We start from the raw sequence: 21,979 nt of genomic DNA, 5'->3' as shown, positions 1-21,979 counted from the left end.
TGTGTTTAGTTCTGGTCGCCTCATCTCAAAAAAGATATAAAGGAATTGGAGAAGGTGCAGAGAAGGGCGACAAAAATGATAAAAGGGATGGGACGACTACCTTATGAGGAGAGGTTAAGACGGCTAGGACTCTTTAGCCTGGAGAAAAGGCGGCTGAGGGGTGATATGATAGAGGTCTACAAAATAATGAGTGGGGTAGAGCGCACTGATGTGAAGCGTTTGTTTACGCTTTCTAACAATAATAGAACTAGGGGACACAAGATGAAATTAGAATGTGGTAGGTTTAAAACAAATTGGAGAATGTTTTTCTTTACTCAGCGTGTGGTTAGACTCTGGAACTCATTGCCGGAGAAGGTAGTGACGGCAGCTGGCCTTGCTGAGTTTAAAGGGGGTCTGGACAGATTCCTGAAGGAAAAGTCCATTGATCGTTATTAAATTTTGGGTTTTTGCCAGGTTCCTGGGGCCTGGATTGGCCGCTGTCAGAGACAGAGTGCTGGGCTTGATGGACCTTTGGTCTTTTCCCAGTGTGGCAGTGCTTATGTACTTATGTTATGTTCAGGGGTGGTGCTAAATACTAGAGATGTTTTAGGTCACTGGTTTGAGGGAGGTAATTTCAGGGTTGGAGGGTACTGCTAGACACCAGGCAAGTTTTTTAAGTCAATGAGAGGGGCTCATGTAGGGGGTGGGGGGGGGGTGCTGCTAGACACCAGCCGGCTGATATTCAGAGCAATTTAAGTGGATAGGAGAGGCTCTGGCCTGCTTAAATCACTTTGGGCTGCCCAACCGCCGATATTCAGTGGCACTAAACTGGGCAGTGCCACTGAATATAATTTTTGACCACCCATGTTGAATTTGGGCAGGTCAGGGGCAGTACAAGGGGGTGATACTGGGGAGGAGCTAGCAGTTATTGAGAGCCAGATCTGCATAACTAACCCAGCCAAATTAGAACATCTCAAAAGCTGTCCTAACCTGGCTGGGTTAGCTATACGGGCCCTGGCACTGAATATTGTTGGCACCTGCATAATTATTTTTTGTTTTTTTAACCCCCCCCCCCCCCTTCCCTGATCCCCTGATGCAGCTCCCCCTCCTTCCCATCCCTCTCCCCCCCCCCCCCAGGTTGCGAGTCACAATCCCCCTTCACCTCAGAATATACCTCCCCACCGGACCCCCCTGATATCTCTGGTGGTCCAAGTGAGGGTGATGGGAGCAAGAGCAAAGCCTACTTCTGCCTTCAGAAAATGGTTGCCATGACCTCTTACGGCAGCTCGTGGTACTTGTGTAGTACCATAAAAGTCAACCACTGAGGTGGCGGAACAGGATCCACTATGAACGTACCAGGTCAAACAAAAGAGTAGCGTGATCAACAAGACTTTTCCAATGATACCAGGGACATAGAGAGTAGCAAATATGCTTTATGCCATAAATTATGTTTAAAAAATGATGACTCAACATGGCACTATGTTTTGGCTAAGTGTCTGCCTCAGGAGTCTACAAAATACAAATGAATAAATATATACTACTACTACTACTAATCATTTCTATAGTGCTACTAGATATATGCACTGCTATACACATTATATGCAGGTACTTTCTCTGTCCCTAGAGGGCTCACAATCTTAGTTTTTGTACCTGGGGCAATGGAGGGTTAAGTGACGTGCCCAAGGTCACAAGGAGCTGCAGCATGAATTGAACCCAGGTTTCTGAGATCAAAGCCCACTGCACTAACCATTAGGCTACTCCTCCACGTCAACGTACAAAGAAAAATAAAAACTTAAAATAAATGATACAATGTAAATACTAATAAAACATATTAAATGAAAATAAAACTTTAAAAACCAATACTGATGATATAAGTATGAAACATAACCTTTGAGACCAAAAGTCTATATAAACATAAAAACACGTGTATTGTAAAAAACTAGCACAGTGATAAGAAACATAAATATAAGATCAATATAATATATAAAAAAGTATACATGTAGATAATACAATTTAAAAGAAACAGGATGACCAAGATATAGGATTTTCAATGGGTTTCTCCAAAAAAAGACTAACCTTTGTGTGTACGATAGAGTCCAAAAGTAGCAAATAACATTTCACAGAATAGCAACAAAATGATGCAGTCTATAAACAACAAGGAATCAATTTATTTAGAAAAAAGTCCTATATAATAATTCTCACCTCCAACGTTCTGTCTTGCCTGGGTCCGTGGCTCCCTCAGAGGTGGTCTGCTAGGCTCCGTAGATCAGACTGAGACGTCACTGGCCGCATTATGACGTGATCCCGACACCAGCCAATCAGGCCCCTTGACTTCTCCCATGCTTTCCTGGGCTTCTCTCTCTGCTCTGGCTCCGCCCCCAAACAGCTGACGCCAAACCCTGCAGCGATGGCCCCAGGACAAATGCCGACAACCGCCAACATCGGACCCTCCGCTCCGGATCGCCCTCTCTCTCCCAAAACGGCTACTCTAAACCCGCCAAAGCTGTGGACGCCTCCACGCTCCCCTCCCACAACACACCGCCTTCGTCTCACCCCAACAACAGAGGGCGCGGTGCCCCGACAACGCTGCTCTGTCTTGCCCCAACAACGCTGGAGACCCATGCATCCCTGCTCCACTCCTCCCCACACTACTGCGAAATCAATGCCTGCCCAACTGCCGCTAGAACAGTTTTTCTTTCCCAGCCCAAACACTTTGTGCAAAAGTTAAAGGGGAGGAGGCGGTGGCAATCTCTACAGCTATTCACCACCTCATCGCTCCGTACACGTTCCTGCTACTGCCCCAGTGTCCGTGGCCCTGCCTTCCAGTCCTGTTCCGTGGCCGAGGAGCAATGATGCTCCCCCCTCCCACAGTGGTGGGGCTAGGGAAAAGTGGGGACCCCCCCCACAAACATGCATGCACGTTCGCATGGTACTATGCTTACAGTCACCCACCAACCAGACATGCAATGCAACAGGTATTCATACTGGCACACACTCCCCCTAGGGAAAGCATTTCATGCCCATGGGTCTCCTTTAGGAAAGCCAGATAGTGGCAGCTGGCAGGCATTAGAGGACAACCTTGCTAGCGCCCTTTTCATTTCTTTCAGAAACGGGCCTTTTTTACTAGTATAATATAATACAATACAATACAATAGTTGATGAAAAGGAGAATACATAAGAAGTAAAATTTAAGCATGAATGTATGTTTGTGACAAAAGATATAGAGAGTAGAGAAAGTGTATATAATTCCAGCGTGAACAGTATATGATCCCCCTGTCAATACGTGAGAGGTCACAGCAGCCATTTTCTGAAGGCAGCTGTAAGAGGCAGGAGTGAGTGGACTTCGCTGCTGCTTCCATCACCCCCACTTGGACCACCACGGATATCAGGTAGGCCCAAGGGGGTTGGGGGGGTGTTCTGGGGAGGAGGGTGCTTGTGACTCACAGCCTGGGAGAGGGAAGGGGGGAACTGCATCAGGGGATTGGGGGGGGGGGGGCTTAAAAAATCATGCGGGTCCCGGCTGAATGTCAGCCAGGACCCACATAACTGTCTTATGTGGTCTCCAGCTGAATATTGGCTGGGACCCACATAAGCTCCGGTGGCCAGGGCCCCCTATCAGTTAGCCCTGGATATTCAGTGCTGGTGTCTGGATATGGCCTGGCACTGAATATCAGGGGCTAATCTAGCTGGCGATGGTCAGCCAACCCTCACTAGACCCTCAAATTCCAGCCCATTACCAGCCAGTATCAAACTTATGCTTCCTTTCCAAAGTATTAGAAAAAGTAGTTTATACTCAGATGTCCTCTTTTATTGAAAAATTGCGTGCTTTTCACCCCAATCAATCAGGTTTTAGAGCCCATTTTAGTACTGAAACAGTTCTTGCAGCATTACTCAGTGAGATTTATTTCCATCTTGACAAACATAACATTGTTCTTGCTGTTTCACTCGATCTTTCTGCAGCCTTTAATCTGGTTAATCACTCGTTATTATTATCTCTTGTCACTCGGGCCTAACTGACCGTTCTTGCCTGGTTTTCCTCCTTTCTCTCAAACCGCTCTTATAAAGTCATTACCACTTTATCCACTGCCACCCCCCTCGCCCCTTGGCCTGTGGGGTCCCACAGGGATCGGTTCTGTCTCCATTTCTTTTCAACTTATTCAGTCATCTGGTATCTCATTAATTTCTATGCAGATGATATCCTACTACTTTTTCCCACTAATACATTCACTCCATCCATTGTTACTCTTCAAGACTGTTTAGACTTTGTCTCAGATTGACTCTCTGAGCAGAAATTAGTTTTGAACAAACAAAAAACAGTGGCCTGCTGTTTTACTGGAGGTCTCTCTACACCAACTACTACTTTAATCTTTTTAGAACTTCTATTCTTCCTGTTGATTCCTTTAGCTATGTAGGAATTGTTCTTGACTCACAATTCACTTTCTCTCCACAGATATCTAATTTATGCAAGACTGGTTTCCATATCATCATGCTGATCAATCCATAGACTGGTGGGTTGTGTCCATCTACCAGCAGGTGGAGATAGAGAGCAAACTTTGCCTCCCTGTATGTGGTCATGTGCTGCCGGAAACTCCTCAGTATGTTCTCTATCTCAGCAGGTGGTGGTCACACACAGCAGCAGCTCTGGCTAGGTCTCTAAGCCTAATTTTTAGGTTTTGTTGAGTACCTGGGGTTGAGGGCTCTTCTTGAGCAAGTGCAAACCTGGTGGTGCCAGGTCCCTCCTTTTCTCCCCCCTCCCGCTGGCTCCGTTTAAAAAAAAAAAATTTTGACGTCCATTAAGGGCGTTTATTTCAACGTTTATATCAGCGTTTATTGCAGCTGCTCACTGGGACACCAGTTCGTTATAGCGAGGAGCAGGTAATTTTCACCTTTTGTAGCGGGCAGGGGATTCCCCGATCGGTCTCCACGTCGCTTATGGCGTTGGAGGGCAAGGGCGCGAAGAATCGCTCCCCGGACCGCATGTGCGCGTCTAGCGGGGATGTGGGGGTTTCAAAGCCTGAATCACCTTTTTTGGGCGTTAGTTTGGAGTCCTGTCAGTTTCCTGGTTCTTCCTCTGGTGCGGCGGTTTTTCCCGCCATAGGCGCCCATCCCCCGCTGCTCGCCCCCCCCCCCCCCCCCCCCCCCCCCCCCCCCCCATTTTGGCTGGCCACTCTGCTCAGACGGCTTCTTCTTGGGCCGCCCTCGAGGTGGGAGACGTTAATGCTATGGTCGCCCTTGATTCGGGCGATGGCAAGAAAGCGGCAAAAGTTAAGCGCCGTTCTTCCTGCGCGGCTCCTTCTCGGAGTTTCGCGCCGGACGCCATTTTGGATGCGCAGCATGTTTCTCCCCCGCTCTTGCGAGCGCCGGTTGAGGGTGCGTCTAGGGCCGTGGCCCAGGCTGCAGAAGTGCACAGTCTGGGGGGTTTCTCCCCTGAGTTCATTTTGCTACTGCATCAGGCTTTTCTTATGCAAAACGCTGCCCCTGCTCCCCTGTCTGATAAAGGGGTTGAGGCCTCCGGAAGCAAACGCCCTTGGGTGGATTTCCAGGCCCTAGAGGACTCTGTCTCCTCTGATGTAGATGAGGGCAGCATATCTGAGTTCTCCGAACGGTCCTTTGGGGATTCCTTGGAGGAGACGGATTCCCGCTCGGATGGAGCGGATGACCCCTCTGCAGCTCGGATCTTTTGCTCAGAGGATTTGCCCAACCTGTTAGTGCAGGCCATGAGCATTTTGAAGTTTTCCTCTCCGGAGGACGTCTCTCCCTCAGCCTCTGCTGGCTCTGCCATTATGCTGGGGACGAAACACCCGCCTAGAACCTTCCACGTGCATGAAGCCATGCACACCTTGATTTCGGCTCAATGGGATTTCCCAGAAGCGAGCCTTAAAGTGGCTAGGGCTATGTCCCGCCTCTATCCTCTGCCTGAAGGCGAACGAGAGGCCTTTCTTTGGCCTACCGTGGATTCCTTAATCACTGCGGTGACTAAGAAAACGGCGTTGACGGTGGAAGGTGGCACGGCCCTAAAGGACGCCCAAGACAGAAGATTGGAGGCGGCTTTAAAGTCGTCCTTCGAGGCGGCTGCTTTAAGTTTGCAGGCCTCAGTTTGCCGCTCCTATGTGGCCAGGGCGTGCCTGACTATTGTGCAGCGGGCTTCCCCCTCGGATCCTTCCTTGAGGGCTGATTGGCCAGCCCTGGAATCGGGCTTGGCCTACTTGGCAGACTTGCTGTATGATGTCTTGAGAGCCTCGGCTAAGGGTATGGCTCAGACAGTCTCTGCTCGGCACTGGCTTTGGCTGAAGCATTGGTCTGCTGACCACGCCTCCAAGTCTCGCCTGGCTAAGTTGCCTTTTAAAGGCAAGCTGCTCTTTGGGGTCGAGCTGGACAAGATTGTGACCGATCTTGGCACGAACAAGGGCAAGAGGTTATCGGAGGTCAGGGCTCGGGCCAGTGGTGCCCGCCCCGGTTCCTCCAAAGGATGGTTTCAGGAAGCCCGTCGGTATCGCCCGGGCAAGTCGGGCTCCTCTGCCCCCTCTTCCTTCAAGAGGAACTTCTCCGCCAAGCAGCATTCCTTTCGCAGAGACCGCCGTCCCGGAGGTGCCTCCTCCGGTCCTCCCCCAGGGTCTCGTACCCAATGACGGGGCCCTGGTCCATGGCCCAGAGCAGATTGGAGGATGCCTATCGTCGTTTCTGGGTGAGTGGACCAGGGTAACTTCAGACACTTGGGTGCTGGAAATCATCAGAGACGGCTACAAGCTAGAGTTCTGCCGACCCTTAAGAGACGGGTTTGTGCACTCTCCCTGCAAGTCTCCGGTCAAAGCTGTGGCAGTGCAGCAGACTTTGGACAATCTGATCCGCCTGGGTGCGGTCGTTCCGGTGCCAGAAGATCAGCTTGGCAAGGGACGTTACTCCATTTACTTTGTGGTACCAAAGAAAGGAGGTTCTGTGCGGCCTATCCTCGACCTCAAAGGGGTCAATCGGGCCTTGAAAGTTCGACACTTCCAAATGGAGACGCTCCGCTCTGTTATAGCGGCAGTGAAGGCAGGGGAGTTCCTGGCATCCTTGGACATCAAGGAAGCTTACTTGCATATTCCCATCTGGCCTCCTCATCAACGCTTTCTGCGTTTTGCAGTCCTGGGCCGACACTTCCAGTTCAGAGCCCTCCCGTTCGGGCGGACCTTCTCCAAAGTAATGGTGGTCATCGCGGCCTTCCTACGAAAGGAAGGAGTACAAGTCCATCCTTATCTGGACGACTGGTTGATCCGAGCCCCCTCTTATGCAGAGTGCGGCAGAGCTTTAGACCGGGTGATTGCTCTTTTGAGCTCCCTGGGGTGGATCATCAACTGGGAGAAAAGCCAGCTGCGCCCGACTCAGTCCCTGGAGTATCTGGGAGTTCGTTTCGACACCCAAGTGGGCAGAGTGTTCCTGCCAGACAATCGGATTGTCAAGCTTCAGGCTCAGGTGGACCAGTTCCTAGTAGCCTCTCCTCTTCGGGCTTGGGACTACTGTATGTGCAGCTGTTGGGCTCTATGATGGCCACGATGGAAGTAGTGCCCTGGGCCAGGGCCCATATGAGACCACTACAGCACTCTCTGCTGCAGCGATGGACTCCAGTGTCGGAGGATTACGCTGTGCGCCTTCCCTTGGATCCAGCGGTGCGCAAGGCGCTGAGCTGGTGGCTGAGGCCAGACAAGCTGTCCACAGGAATGCCTCTTTTGACCCCAGAGTGGGTTGTCGTCATGACGGACGCCTCTTTGATGGGCTTGGGAGCCCACTGCTTGGGAAGGACAGGGCAGGGCCTCTGGTCTCCTGCAGAGGCAAAGTGGTCTATCAATCTTCTGGAACTCAGAGCCATTCGGTTGGCGCTTTTGGAGTTTCTCCTGGTACTGGCGGTGAAGCCATTACGGGTCCTGTCGGACAATGCCACAGCTGTGGCCTATGTCAATCGCCAGGGAGGTACCAAGAGCGCCCCTCTAGCCAAGGAGGCCATGAAACTATGCCAGTGGGCGGAAGCGAACCTGGAACAGCTGTTGGCGGCCCATATTGCGGGAGTCATGAATGTTAAGGCGGACTTTCTCAGTCGTCATACCTTGGATCCCGGAGAGTGGCAGCTATTGGCTCAGGCGTTCTTGGACATCACGAAGCGCTGGGGCCAGCCGAGCATAGATCTGATAGCGTCATCGGCCAATTGCCAAGTGCCGCGCTTTTTCAGCAGAGGACGGGACCCTCGATCTCTGGGAGTAGATGCTCTTCTCCAACGGTGGCTGACACGGGAACTTCTCTATGTGTTCCCGCCCTGGCCCATGTTGGGCAGGGTGCTAGACCGGGTGGCAAAGCATCCGGGTCGGATAATCCTGGTGGGACCGGACTGGCCCAGACGTCCCTGGTATGCGGACTTGATCAGGCTCTCGGTGGACGGCCCTCTGCGGCTGCCAGTGGTGCGGGGCCTGTTGCATCAGGGTCCCCTGGTGATGGAGGATCCCTCCCTCTTTGGTCTTACGGCCTGGCTATTGAGCGGCAGCGTCTGAGAAAGAAGGGCTTCTCAGACAAGGTCATCGCCACTATGCTAAGAGCGAGGAAGTGCTCTACTTCTACTGCTTACGCCAGGGTTTGGCATACCTTTGCATCGTGGTGTGAGGCAGGCTCCCTTTCTCCCTTCAGTGCTCCAATTTCTTCAGTGTTGGCGTTCCTGCAAGAAGGTCTGGAGAAGGGCCTGTCGCTCAGTTCCCTTAAAGTCCAGGTAGCGGCTCTGGCTTGCTTTAGGGGTCGCCTGAAGGGTGCTTCCTTGGCCTCGCAGCCAGATGTGGTGCGCTTTCTCAAGGGAGTTAATCACCTACACCCTCCTCTGCACTCGGTGGTGCCTGCGTGGAATCTCAATCTAGTGCTAAGAGCCTTGCAGAAGCCGCCTTTTGAACCCTTGTCGAGGGCATCTCTGAAAGACCTGACGTTGGTGGCTCTCTCTTCAGCCAGACAAGTTTCCGAGCTCCAGGTGCTATCATGTCGGGAACCCTTCCTGCAGTTCACTGAGGCAGGAGTGTCTTTTCGCACAGTGCCTTCCTTCCTGCCCAAGATTGTTTCTCGTTTCCATGTGAATCAGCAGCTCTGCCTACCCTCCTTTCGCAGGGAGAACTACCCAGAGGAGTACTCTGCTCTCAAATATCTAGATGTGAGACGAGTCATCATCAGATACTTGGAAGTGACCAATGATTTCCGGAAGTCGGATCATCTGTTTGTGCTGTTCGCAGGTCCTCGTAAGGGTCTGCAGGCATCCAAGCCTACAGTGGCACGATGGGTCAAGGAAACCATTGCAGCGGCTTATGTGGCCGCGGGGAAGATGCCGCCTATCCAGCTGAAGGCTCACAACACTAGAGCACAGGCGGCCTCGATGGCAGAGGCCGGGTCCGTCTCCTTGGAAGAGATTTGTAAGGCGGCAACTTGGGCATCAGCTCATACCTTCTCCCGTCATTACCGCTTGACTGTGGCTGCTCGGGGGGAGGCCCGGTTTGGAGCTTCAGTGTTGCGGTCAGGGATTTCTATGTCCCGCCCTGGGTGAGTACTGCTTCGGTACATCCCACCAGTCTATGGATTGATCAGCATGATGATATGGAAGGTAAAATTATGTATCATACCTGATAATTTTCTTTCCATTAATCATAGCTGATCAATCCATAGCCCCTCCCAGATATCTGTACTGTTTATATTCTGGTTGCATTTCAGGTTCAAGTTTAGTCTTCAGTTCCTGTTCAGGAGGATCTTCGTGTTCAAGTTTTTTCGATTGAATTCTTCTGGAGTTGAGACGATTTTGTGTTACAGTGAGCTGCTGCATTCCTCTCCCCTCCATTTTACGGGGCTGGATTGCGACCTAAATTCTGCCGGCGCTCCCTCCCGCTTCGTGCGGCAGTAGGGTAGCCTTATATCCCTCCCACTTCTGCGGTGTTAGGGTCAGCCAGCTCCTCCTGCGGTTGCGGTCGCAGGATAAGCCAGATCCCCCCGCATCGGCAGGTGTGGTGTCCCTCCCCCACTGAGCTGGACGGATTCCCCTCCCCCACTTGTGTGGGGATGAGCTGGGTTGATTCCCCTCCCCCGTTTCGGCGGTGGTGAGCTGGGCAGAGTGTCCCTTTGTGGGTGTAATTCTCTAAGTGCTGAGTCCTGCGGATGGAGCTTTGATATCGACATACTGAGGAGTTTCCGGCAGCACATGACCACATATAGGGAGGCAAAAGGATTGCTCTCTATCTCCACCTGCTGGTAGATGGACACAACCCCACCAGTCTATGGATTGATCAGCTATGATTAATGGAAAGAAAATTATCAGGTATGATACATAATTTTACCTTCTTCATTCTCCAGCAATTGCATTCAGTGCGACAATATTTTGACTATGATGCATTTCATTCTTTTATTCTCTCCCTCTTAGTCAACTGCAATATCATATATCTAGGTTGCTCTCCTGCTAATTTAAAAAAACTCCAAACAAAATACAGCATTAGATTATTATGTCTTGCTCAGAAATGTGATTATGTTTCCCCATTACTCTATAATCATAACTGGTTCCTTATTGAGCAGCAAATAATATTCAAACTATTGACACTTTTTTTCAAGGCCTTCAGGATTGGTCTCCCCCATTACCTAAAACTAATACTATCCTGTATTCTCCTACCTGTGTTTGCTCCATAAATGATCGTCGGCTGGTCCTTCCCAGTCCCAAATCTATTCAGCTTGAATTTACCAGACAACACGCCTTCTACTTCGCGGCTCCTTTCTTTTGGAACTCTCTCCCCTTGAATGTCTTTGCCAAATTATTTTTCTAAAATTTCAAGTCCACCATAAAAACCTGGCTTTTTCATCAAGCTTTTAATTGTGCATAAGATCCCATATACTGGAGTGGAGGAGTGGCCTAGTGGTTAGAGCACCGGTCTTGCAATCCAGAGGTGGCCAGTTCAAATCCCACTGCTGCTCCTTGTGATCTTGGGCAAGTCACTTAACCCTCCATTGCCTCAGGTACAAACTTAGATTGTGAGCCCTCCTGGGACAGAAAAATATCCAGGGTACCTGAATGTAACTCACCTTGAGCTACTACTGAAAAAGGTGTGAGCAAAATCTAAATAAATATAAGATCACTGCTACCCTATTACCTTTCTCGACTGTATGTCCCCTCTATTTTTTCCTTATGATGATCTTTGAGTTTGACTGCTTTTAGGATGAGTGTGGTGTTCTTTCCTGTCCTGAACGAAGATGATGAAGGGCAAAAAAAGAAGAACAAATAACAGAATCTATCTGGGGTTTGAATGTGAGGAGTGAGTCGAAAGTGACACCTACAGGGGCATTTTCGAAAGAGAAGGGCGCCCGTCTTCCGACACAAATCGGGAGATGGGCGTCCTTCTCTCAGGGTTGCCCAAATCGGCATAATCAAAAGCCGATTTTGGGCGCCCTCAACTGCAGTCCATCACGGGGACAACCAAAGTTCACAGGGGCATGTCGGAGGCATAGCGAAATTAGGACTGGGGCATGCTTAAGAGATGGGCGTCCTCGGCCGATAATGGAAAAAAGAAGGTCGTCCCTGACAAGCATTTGGTCGACTTTACTTGGTCCATTTTTTTTTCACGACCAAGCCTCAAAAAGGTGCCCAAATTGACCAGATGACCACCGGAGGGAATTGGGGATGACCTCCCCTTACTCCCCCAGTGGTCACCAACCCCCTCCCACCCTAAAAAAAACACTCAACTGGAACTCATCCTCCATTGGGATCCACCATCTCTGCTCCTTGAACCAAAAGCCTGCCCTCAGCGCCTTCCACTTCTGGAGACCTCTGCTGGAATGTGAGTCCTACCGGGAGAGGCAGCGGGTTGAGAACCGGGAGAGAAAGAGTGACATCCAGCCCCAAGTCTCTACTACTACTACTACTATTTAGCATTTCTATAGCGCTACAAGGCATACGCAGCGCTGCACAAACATAGAAGAAAGACAGTCCCTGCTCAAAGAGATTACAATCTAATAGACAAAAAAAAAAAAGTAAGCAAATCAATTAATGTGTACAGGAAGGAGGAGAGGAGGAGAGGAGGGTAGGTGGAGGCGAGTGGTTACAAGTGGTTACGAGTCAAAAGCAATGTTAAATAGGTGGGCTTTCAGTCTAGATTTAAAGGTGGCAAAGGATGGAGCAAGACGTAGGGGCTCAGGAAGTTTATTCCAGGCATAGGGTGCAGCGAGACAGAAGGCGCGAAGTCTGGAGTTGGCAGTAGTGGAGAAGGGAACAGATAAGAAGGATTTATCCATGGAGCAGAGTGCACGGGAAGGGGTGTTGGGAAGGACGTGTGTGGAGAGATACTGGGGAGCAACAGAGTGAGTACATTTATAAGGTTAGTAGAAGAAGTTTGAACAGGATGCGAAAATGGATAGGGAGCCAGTGAAGCGACTTGAGGAGAGGGGTAGTATGAGTAAAGCGACCCTGGCGGAAGACGAGACGGGCAGCAGAGTTTTGAACCGATTGGAGAGGAGAGAGGTGACTAAGTGGGAGGCCAGCAAGAAGCAGATTGCAGTAGTTTAAACGAGAGGTGACAAGGGTGTAGAGGAGGGTTTTGGTAGAGTGCTCAGAAAGAAAGGGGCGGATTTTACGGATGTTGTAAAGAAAGAAACGACATCCAGACAGCAATGTCAGACAAGCACGCTGAAACTTTGGTTTGGATGCAAGGTGAGATATCAGGGGTAGAAAGGTAGATTTGGGAGTCATCACCATAGAGATGATAGGAAAAGCCATGGGATGAGATTAATGAACCAAGTGAAGAAGTGTAGATAGAAAAGAGGAGGGGACCAAGAACAGAACCCTGAGATACGCCGACAGGCGGAGGGATAGAAGTAGAAGAGGATCCACCAGAGTGAAGTCTCCTGGGTCTCCTCCTCCCAGAGCAATTTCAGGGCTCCTCCTGGTAATTTGAACACGGGTTCTGGCAGCAAACCTCTCAGTGGATTGCTGCTGTGGCAAGGAGGTTCTGGCCATTGAGAAAGTAGCCATTACCGACCCCTTACATTTGGTGTGCGACATATCGAGGTAGGAAAAAGAAGCACAGAGCAACCAAATAGTAGAGCTCTCAGCCACGATCAGAAGCGTGCTGCCATCTTGACACGCCCCTCAACACTCCTGACTCCCTAGTATCTTAATGGAATCTTTGTAGCACATAGTAAATGATGGCAGATAAAGACCTCCAGGGGCTATCCAGTGGAATAAAATACGTATACTTGATCCTGCTGTCTTTGCCATTTTACTACTACTACTACTTAACATTTCTAAAGCGCTACTAGGGTTACGCAGCGCTGTACAATTTAACATAGAGGGACGGTCCCTGCTCCAAGAGCTTACAATCTAAGACACAAGTGAACGGTCAGTCCGATAGGGGCAGTCAAATTGGGGCAGTCTGGATTTACTGAACGGTAAGAGTTAGGTGCCGAATGCAGCATTGAAGAGGTGGGTTTTAAGCAAAGACTTGAAGATGGGCAGGGAGGGGGCTTGGCGTAAGGGCTCAGGAAGGTTGTTCCAAGGATAGGGTGAGGCGAGGCAGAATGAGCGAAGCCTGGAGTTGACGGTGGTGGAGAAGGGTACAGAGAGGAGGGATTTGTCCTGTGAACGGAGGTTACGGGCGGGAACGTAAGGGGAGATGAGGGTAGAAAGGTAGTGAAGGGCCGCAGACTGAGTGCATTTGTAGGTAAGAAGTAGAAGCTTGAATTGAATGCGGTATCTGATTGGAACCCAGTGAAGTGACCTGAGGAGAGGGGTGATATGAGTATATCGGTTCTGGCGGAATATGAGACGTGCAGCAGAGTTCTGAACAGATTGAAGGGGGGATAGATAGCTAAGTGGGAGGCCGGTGAGGAGTAAGTTGTAGTAGTCAAGGCGAGAGGTAATGAGAGCGTGGATGAGAGTTCGGGTGGTGTGTTCAGAGAGGAAAGGGCGAATTTTGCTGATGTTAAAGAGGAAGAAGCACACTTCACAAATCCAAAGATGAGAACTGTATGTCTGCAAACAGCCTACCTATGGGATGTTTATAACTTTGGCTATTACAAAACCCAAACACCCTATATTAAGTTGAAATGCATATATATATATATGGGTTTGGGAACCCTCAGAAGATACCACTTAAAGGCAACATCATAAATTCTTGCCTAGTGGCATAGCATCTCTTCATTGGGTCATCCCTTGATTAACTATTTTATGGTGCTGTTGCGAACACACTCAAAAAGTGCTCAAAAATATATACGTGCTCTTAAATGAAAAACTAATGAAAAACTTATCTTGAGTTCCAATCCGTGTCTCTCACTGTTGGAGTCCACTTAGGCTTCCCCTAAATTGCGCCCAATTTGTAGTTTGGAGATCTTAAGTGGTTTCAAAGAGGAAGAAGCGGCAGGTCTTGGCTATCTGCTGGATATGCGCAGAGAAGGAGAGGGAGGAGTCAAAGATGACTCCGAGGTTGCGGGCAGATGAGATGGGGAGGATGAGGGTGTTATCAACTGAGATAGAAAGTGGAGGAAGAGGAGAAGTGGGTTTTGGTGGAAAGACGATGAGCTCAGTCTTGGACATGTTCAGTTTCAGGTGGCGGTTGGACATCCAGGCAGCAATGTCGGATAAGCAGGCTGATACCTTTGCCTGGGTCTCTGCGGTGATGTCTGGTGTGGAGAGATACAGCTGGGTGTCATCAGCATAGAGATGATACTGGAAACCATGAGATGAGATCAGGGAGCCCAGGGAAGAGGTGTAGATTGAGAAGAGAAGGGGTCCAAGGACAGATCCCTGGGGAACACCAACAGCTAGGGGGATGGGGGTGGAGGAAGATCCATGAGAGTGAACTCTGAAGGTGCGGTGGGAGAGATAGGAAGAGAACCAGGAGAGGACAGAGCCCTGGAACCCAAATGAGGACAGTGTGGCAAGAAGTAAGTCATGATTGACAGTGTCAAAAGCGGCGGATAGATTAAGGAGGATGAGGATGGAGTAGTGGCCTCTGGATTTGGCAAGGAACAGGTCATTACAGACTTTAGAGTGCTGTTTCTGTCGAGTGAAGAGGGCGAAAACCGGATTGAAGTGGATCGAGGATGGCATGAGAGGAGAGAAAATCAAGGCAGCGGCTGTGAACGGCACGCTCAAGTATTTTTGAGAAGAAGGGTAGGAGGGAGATGGGGCAGTAGTTGGAGGGACAGGTAGGGTCAAGTGATGTTTTTTTGAGGAGAGGTGTGACTACGGCGTGCTTGAAGGTGTCAGGAACAGTTGCAGTGGAGAGAGAGAGGTTGAGGATATGACAGATGGAGGGGGTGACAGTATGAGAGATGATGTTAAGTAAGTTGGTGGGGATGGGATCAGAAGAGCAGGTGGTGCATTTCGAGGAGGAAAGAAGGCGAGCAGTTTTCTCCTCGGTGATGACAGGAAAGGAGGAGAAAAAGGCCTGGGTTGGTTGGTTGAGGGAGAGGGTTGAAGGGTGAAGAAGAGATGGCTTGGTAGTGAACTCAAGGTTGATCTTTTGCACCTTGTCGCGAAAGTAATCAGCCAGTGATTGAGGAGAGAGTGAGGGGGGGGGAGCGGAGGGCACTTTGAGGAGGGAGTTAAAGGTGGAGAAGAGACGACGGGGGTTGGAGCTGAGAGAATTGGTCAATTGGGTGTAATAGTCCTGTTTGGCAAGGAATAGGAAGGAGTGGAAGGAGGATAGCATGAATTTGTAGTGAAGGAAGTCTGAAAGGGTGCGTAATTTCCTCCAGAGGCGTTCAGCAGATCGGGTGCAGGAGCGAAGGTAACGGATGCAAGGGGTCAGCCAGGGCTGGGGATTAGTACGCTTTGTGGGACAGGAGATGAATGGTGCGAGGGTGTCCAGAGCAGAGGAGAGAGTGGCATTGTAAGCGGAGACAGCCTTGTCTACAGACTCGGAGGACATGATGGAGGGGAGGAGATTAGAAATACTAGAGGATAGGGTGGGAGGGTTAATAGCCTGGAGATTTCTGGAGGTAGTGGTTAAAGTTGGACGGGGCTGAGGGGGGGGGGTGAAGAAGTGTGAAGGTAATGATGATCGGAGAGAGGAAGAGCTGAAACATGGAAATTGAAGGGAGAGCCGGAAGAGGAGAGGACGAGGTCAAGACAATGGTCGTCTCGGTGAGTAGGGGTGGTGGAGCAAAGCTGGAGGTTGAAGGAGTCTGTTAGAGGGAGGAACTGAGAAGCGTGAGGGTCGGACTGGTCATCAACGTGTATGTTAAAGTCTCCGAGAATGAGGGACGGAGATGAGGGTTCAAGAAAGATGGAAAGCCAGGCATCGAAGTCGGTGAGGAAGGAAGAGAGGGATTTATAAGGGGGGGCAGTAAATGACTGCCATTCTGAGTGGCAATGGGTAGAATAGCCGGATGGAGTGAGCTTCAAAGGATGAGAAGCAGTGAGACTGCGGTAGGAGGAGGAGTAGAAGTCTGCTTGGCACCAGTCTTCCCAACTAAAGGCACTACTGTCACAGCCCACTCCAGCCCATTCTGATCTGTCTTTGCCATTTTTGGGACACTGACTATAGAAGTCTGCCCAGTACTGTGCTGGACCCCATCTTTGGAACTCTTTACCTGATCAACTTCACAAAGTTTCTTCTTACCTTTCCGAAAATGTTTTAGAACTTGGTTATTCCAACAGTATTTTAACTGATGTGTTGGAGATTTTATTTTAGTGGAATTGAATGTCTATAATAATATTGTGTGTTGAAATTGTAACTGTATCTTTGATCCTATACAATTAGAATCCTTTTGTACTGAATAAACCTGTGAAGGAGAAAGTAGAGAATGTGGGGACTAATTCCTAATGTTCTGTAGCTGGTGGGTTTATTGATTTGATTAACATCAGTTCTAAAAAAAATATATTGATGCTTCCGTTTGATTGTTACTTCTACTAATCTGTAGTTTCTTCCCCGTAATTTTATGTTTGATATTATGTGATTGTACTTTCTTTTCTTATTCGTCATTTTATTTGTCAATTTATGATAAAATCTTTATTATTATTATTAATAAAATTGTAATTGTAAACCACTGTGGCACTAAGGAGTCCTTTTACTAAGTGGCAATAAGCACTACCACATGTTTCCAATGCACCAAAATGCACTACCGTGGGCTGCGCTCAGGTGCCCCTGTGGTAGTTCAGGCATCTGTGCACGCTTTCCTGGCACTAAAAAAATTGCAGGGAATGGCCATCAGTAGAGAGTGGCAGGAGAGAGATGTTAGAAGAATAAGAATAGTGAATAGCTTCATATTTTGCAGTTTAGAAAAAGAAGATTAGACTGAGGTCAAGAGGAGACATGTGAGAGGTAAGAGCAGTGGAGTCAGAGAAGTGACACAAGATTTGGAAATTATGAGCGTAGCAGAAATGGGTACAAGAGTAGTTTTGAATGATGGTGAGAAGCAGTGAAAGTAAAATGGTGAAGAGAATTGGGCCAAGGATAGAACCCTGTGGGACATCTGAATTTAGGAGAAGGGGAGAAGTCGAAGTTCAATTGAAAGTAAGTTGGTAGGTATGATTGGAAAGATAGCTTGAAACCTGAAATATGAAGGGATTGAAGGTGTGGAAGAAGAAGGGAGTGGTCAATGAGATCAAAGGGTGAAGAGAGATCAAGAGAAATAAAAACAATGGCGGAATGATTGTCTAGGGAAATAATCATGAAGAGCGAGCAGGAGAGTTTCGGTGCAATGACTGTGACAAAAGCCAGATTGATAAGGATGCAAAACATTGGCCTGTTCATTTCAATATGTTTGATAAGTTGAGTGAGGACAAGTTTTTTTAAGGATCTTAGAGGAAAAAAAGGAGATTGAAAATAGAGAAAAAACTGGAAGGGAGGGAGGGGTCAAGGCAAGGCTACTTCAACAGAGGACAGACTAAGGCATGTTTCTAAGGAAAGGAAACAACTCCTTCTGTAAGACTAGATGAAAGGAGAGGAAGACGATGAGAAATAACGTGCTCTGCAAGACGCTTAACAAGGAAAGTGGATAACTGATCAGAAGATGAGGAAGTGGGGATGAGAGAGAAAATGACAAAAGAGAGAGAGAGTGACCAAGGGGAGGTTAAAAGTGGACCAGGAGGAGGAAAGACAGGGAGATGGGAGAAAGGGGTGGAATTGTAACAGGGGAAGGTGGGACAGAAGAAGAAAGGATGGATGAAGAGATGGGAGGGAAAGTAGGAAAGGCGGGAAAAAGGGGTAGATAGGAGGAGGGAGGAGAGGATGAGATGGAGGGAACATAATCAGGGGAAATGGTAGAAGAGGGAGCAATAGAGTCAAGGTCCTGAAAAAGGTCTTGTCTTGGGGACAGTTGAGGGAGCGAACAATCTTATTTGAAAAGAATGAGCTCTTTGCAAGATGAAGTTCTTTATGCTATTCTTTATAGTATGTACGAAACAGCATGTGATCAGAGCCCAGGACTGTTTTCCACCATTAGCATTCAGCAGAACACAGAAACATGGAGGGCTGAGGAAAACCAGGGGTGGAGTCAGGATGGCCAGAGGATGAAGAGGTGCGAGGGACATGTAGTTCCAAAATGTTGGATAAACAGTTGTTAAGCTCGAGGACGTGTTGAGTAAGAGGTAGGTGATTGTGGGGCAAGGTGATGGACAGCTTGGTAGATCTTGGTGTCCGAGCTGTCATTGAGCTTGTAGGAGGGGAGGGGAGGGGAATGGGATGAGAAGGAACGAGAGGATGAACAGCGGGAAGAATGAAGCAAAGCAAAAGATGATCAGACCATGGTAAGCGGAAGGTGTGGAGGGGAAACTGTGAGTTGGGGAGAGGTAAAGATAAAGTCAAGAATGTTTCCTAAGATATGGATTGGGCACGAGGCATGCTGCATAAGGCCTAAACTTGATGTGGAAGAAAAAAAACCAGGAAAACATATCAGAAGGGGGAGATTAAAATCACCCTGGAGAAGGAGAGAGTAATAGAGGGTTACACATTCTGAGGAAAAAGCCGAGAGCTCATCCACAGAGAGTTAGGAAGGGGGAGGTGGGGGATAGAGTACAGCTACGAAGAAATGAGAGGAGGAGAGCGAGAAATAAAGAAGACAGGCTTCAGGTATGGAGAGAAGCATAAAGGAACAGGAAGTCTGTAGGAGGCTGGGTCATTTCGAGGGCGGGGGGGGGGGGGGGGGTGCCACTAGACACCACAGAATTTGTTTTTATATTGAGGGAAGGGAGGTTGGATTAGGGGGAGAGGAGGAGGCTGCTAGACTACCAGGGATTGGTATTGGATGGGATGTAGACCCAGTGTTTGTTTTTTTTTTTAACATGTCCCCCTTCCTGTCAGTGTGTGAGCCAGTCACCACTCATGCGCTGACAGGAACGGGTACATTTTTACAGTAAGCTATGGATTACTGCGGTGATTTTAATGTGCCAATCATTTAATGCTCATTGATTACTGCGTTCCAGTGGTAATTGTTTTGTGGAAAGCTTGTTTTAGAAGCTGTGATACCTGTGGCTCTAACACACAGCTTTATGCATCAACAGGGTCAATACATTGCATCAGTTCCATGGACAGAAGAAACAAATAAGACAGCCTCTTAGAAATGGCCAAAGTCATACAGGTGTAATAAGCGGAATATTTCTTGTTTTGGGATCCTTTAGAATGTTGCTCTACACTGTCTTCAAGGGACACCAATGGGTCAGCTTTCAGGATATCCCTAATGAATGTGCCTGAGAGATTTACATATATGCTTGCTGCTTCCTTTGTATGCAAATCTTTCATGCATATTCATTAGGCATATCCTGAAAACCTGCCTGTTGGGGCCTTCAAGGACTGGAAGGGAAGGCCACTGCTTTAGAAGGAGGAATTTAGTGGACAGGGAAAATTAGATATACTTAATAAAGCTTTTTCTGTGATCTCGCTTTACAGGGATTTGGGTTTTGGAGCTTTGAAATGTCACATGAAATTTCTGCTCTGATTTGTTCCTGGAGCAGGGAGTGAGCATTTGCCATACCGAAAGACTTTGGGAAGATGGATGAGGACTACACTTCCCAGCATGCACTACAATGTCACAGGTGCAGGGAGGGGGGTGCCACATGCCTTGCTTGACAGGGAGCCTTGTGGTAAACATGCTGAAGAGCAGATTTCAGCAGCACTGGACTGATGACAGTAATCTGACCTCTCTCTGAAGGTCATGCTATTAAAGGAAACAGTAGGCTTTGATGGACAGTCACAGGAGGCTGCCCTGCTGAAGATGGTTTCACAGTTGAGAACTTGAGGGAAGATGGGATGTGGGTTTTTAATGTTTCAAAAGATTTAAGAAAGGGTGTTACATCATAGTGGATCCATCTTATATCAAATACTTTACCCTCTTAATGACGCCCATATTGTAAGGCATTCAACTTCACCCTACTTGCACCCAGATCCCTAATCTATAGAGACATCGAATGTGACAGCATATAAACATTGTAAGACCTATCTTGTCTATCCCTTTAACTTCAGATTTAGAAATTGTGATGGCCTGAGCTTTGATCCTGGCAACCTGGGTTGGATTCCCACTGCAGCTTCTTGTGACCTTGGGCAAATCACTTAACCCTTCATTGTCCCAGATACAAAAACTTAGATTGTGAGCCCTCTAGGGACAGAGAAAGTACCTGCATATAATGTGTACAGCGCTGTACAGGTCTAGTAATGCTATAGAAATGATTTGAGTGGCCTAACAATTTTTGCATGTGCCATCAAATATATACAGATCAGTTTTCACAGGTAAAGAACCTTTCACCTGTGTTAATTAGCTATCTGAAAAGTGTGCATTCTCTATGTGGCTAAAAATTTGCCCACTGGATTTTTAGTCAAAAAAACAGCAAGGGAGGCAGTCCGCCAAATCCAATATGGAAGATAAAACAACAAGGCAGACCTTGTAAGAAACACAGTCTCTATTAATAGATTAAAAGCCCCCAGAATTTCAATATAAAATGCCTGACATGACCATGTTTAGGCCAGTACAAATGGCTGTGTCCGGGGCAGTAGGTCACTGTAAATGAAAATAAAATCATTCAGTATCTAGTAAAGAAAATCCTTATATAAAATAATAAATACATAAACTTTATGCACAAGAGGAACTTTCAAAAGAACCTTTCCTTTAACAATAGCACCATACTAAAACCTAGTGTCTGGGTGCTAAAACAATGTTCAAGGGTAAAACAGTAAAAACAACCAGAGAGGAGAGGCTTGCCCAGCTGATGTAAAATTCCAAAATCAGCCTGGCTGGTGTAACTGTTAAAACATAGCAAGCACTAAAAAAAAAGGTAGCAGAAACACCACAGATGATAAAAACAGCCTCACCAGGCTAACAAGAATGTAAATCCATTAAAAATGCTCAATATACTAACAGATTCTGGGATCAGTCTCTCATGAAAACGCTGTGAATGCAATGAAAACAACTTACCGTGTCATCCTAACTTATATGTATGCTGAGGTCATGTATATATAATTAGTGTAAGGAATATTTGGTTCAAAACCAGTAAAAACGTGTGTCTGAAATGCAGAACAACTAAAAACAGCTTGAATGTCCTTAAAGCAGTATATACATCTGTGCAAAATCATTAAAATTCAAAATGTAAAATGAACATCCTGAGATGTTCTAGGATCCATAACAACTAAAATCACTGCAAAAAAATCTTAAAACAGAAAAAAATATTTAAAAAATGTGGTGGAATGCATGGATAGGTTAATAATGCATTCCAATGATATCAATGCATTTCAAAGATGTCATCAATGCATTCCGACCATGGAAGAAATCTGAGTATCAGAGAGTCCTTAAAACACATGAAGAGCATCTTAAAAGCTTCTACAAAGGTCAGAAAACAACTAAAAATGAAATAAAACAGCTAAATATGGATCCTACCAGCCCATAAGATCAAAATTAAAACATTAAAAAATTGCAATTAAAAATCTGGGTAAGCCATCTTCTACAAACATATTAGAAACAGCAGTAAGTCTAAAATGCATAGTATGTGATAAAAAATTAATGATGAAACCAACAGAGAGTCAGTCCAAACAGCCATAAA

At 47.7% G+C, this 21,979-nt stretch overlaps 1 long non-coding RNA gene across 2 annotated transcripts in view; it reads left to right on the top strand.

The window, feature by feature from the left end:
- The window catches only part of LOC115480803, a 72,413-nt gene that overhangs the window by 49,304 nt on the left and 1,130 nt on the right, over positions 1–21,979 (top strand). The gene's annotated exons all lie outside the window — the stretch shown is intronic.

Source organism: Microcaecilia unicolor, chromosome 11 (genome assembly GCF_901765095.1).
Source record: "Microcaecilia unicolor chromosome 11, aMicUni1.1, whole genome shotgun sequence".
Taxonomy (NCBI): domain Eukaryota; kingdom Metazoa; phylum Chordata; class Amphibia; order Gymnophiona; family Siphonopidae; genus Microcaecilia; species Microcaecilia unicolor.
The sequence above is the reverse complement of the archived record's forward strand: the minus strand, read 5'-3'. Positions and strand labels throughout refer to the sequence as shown.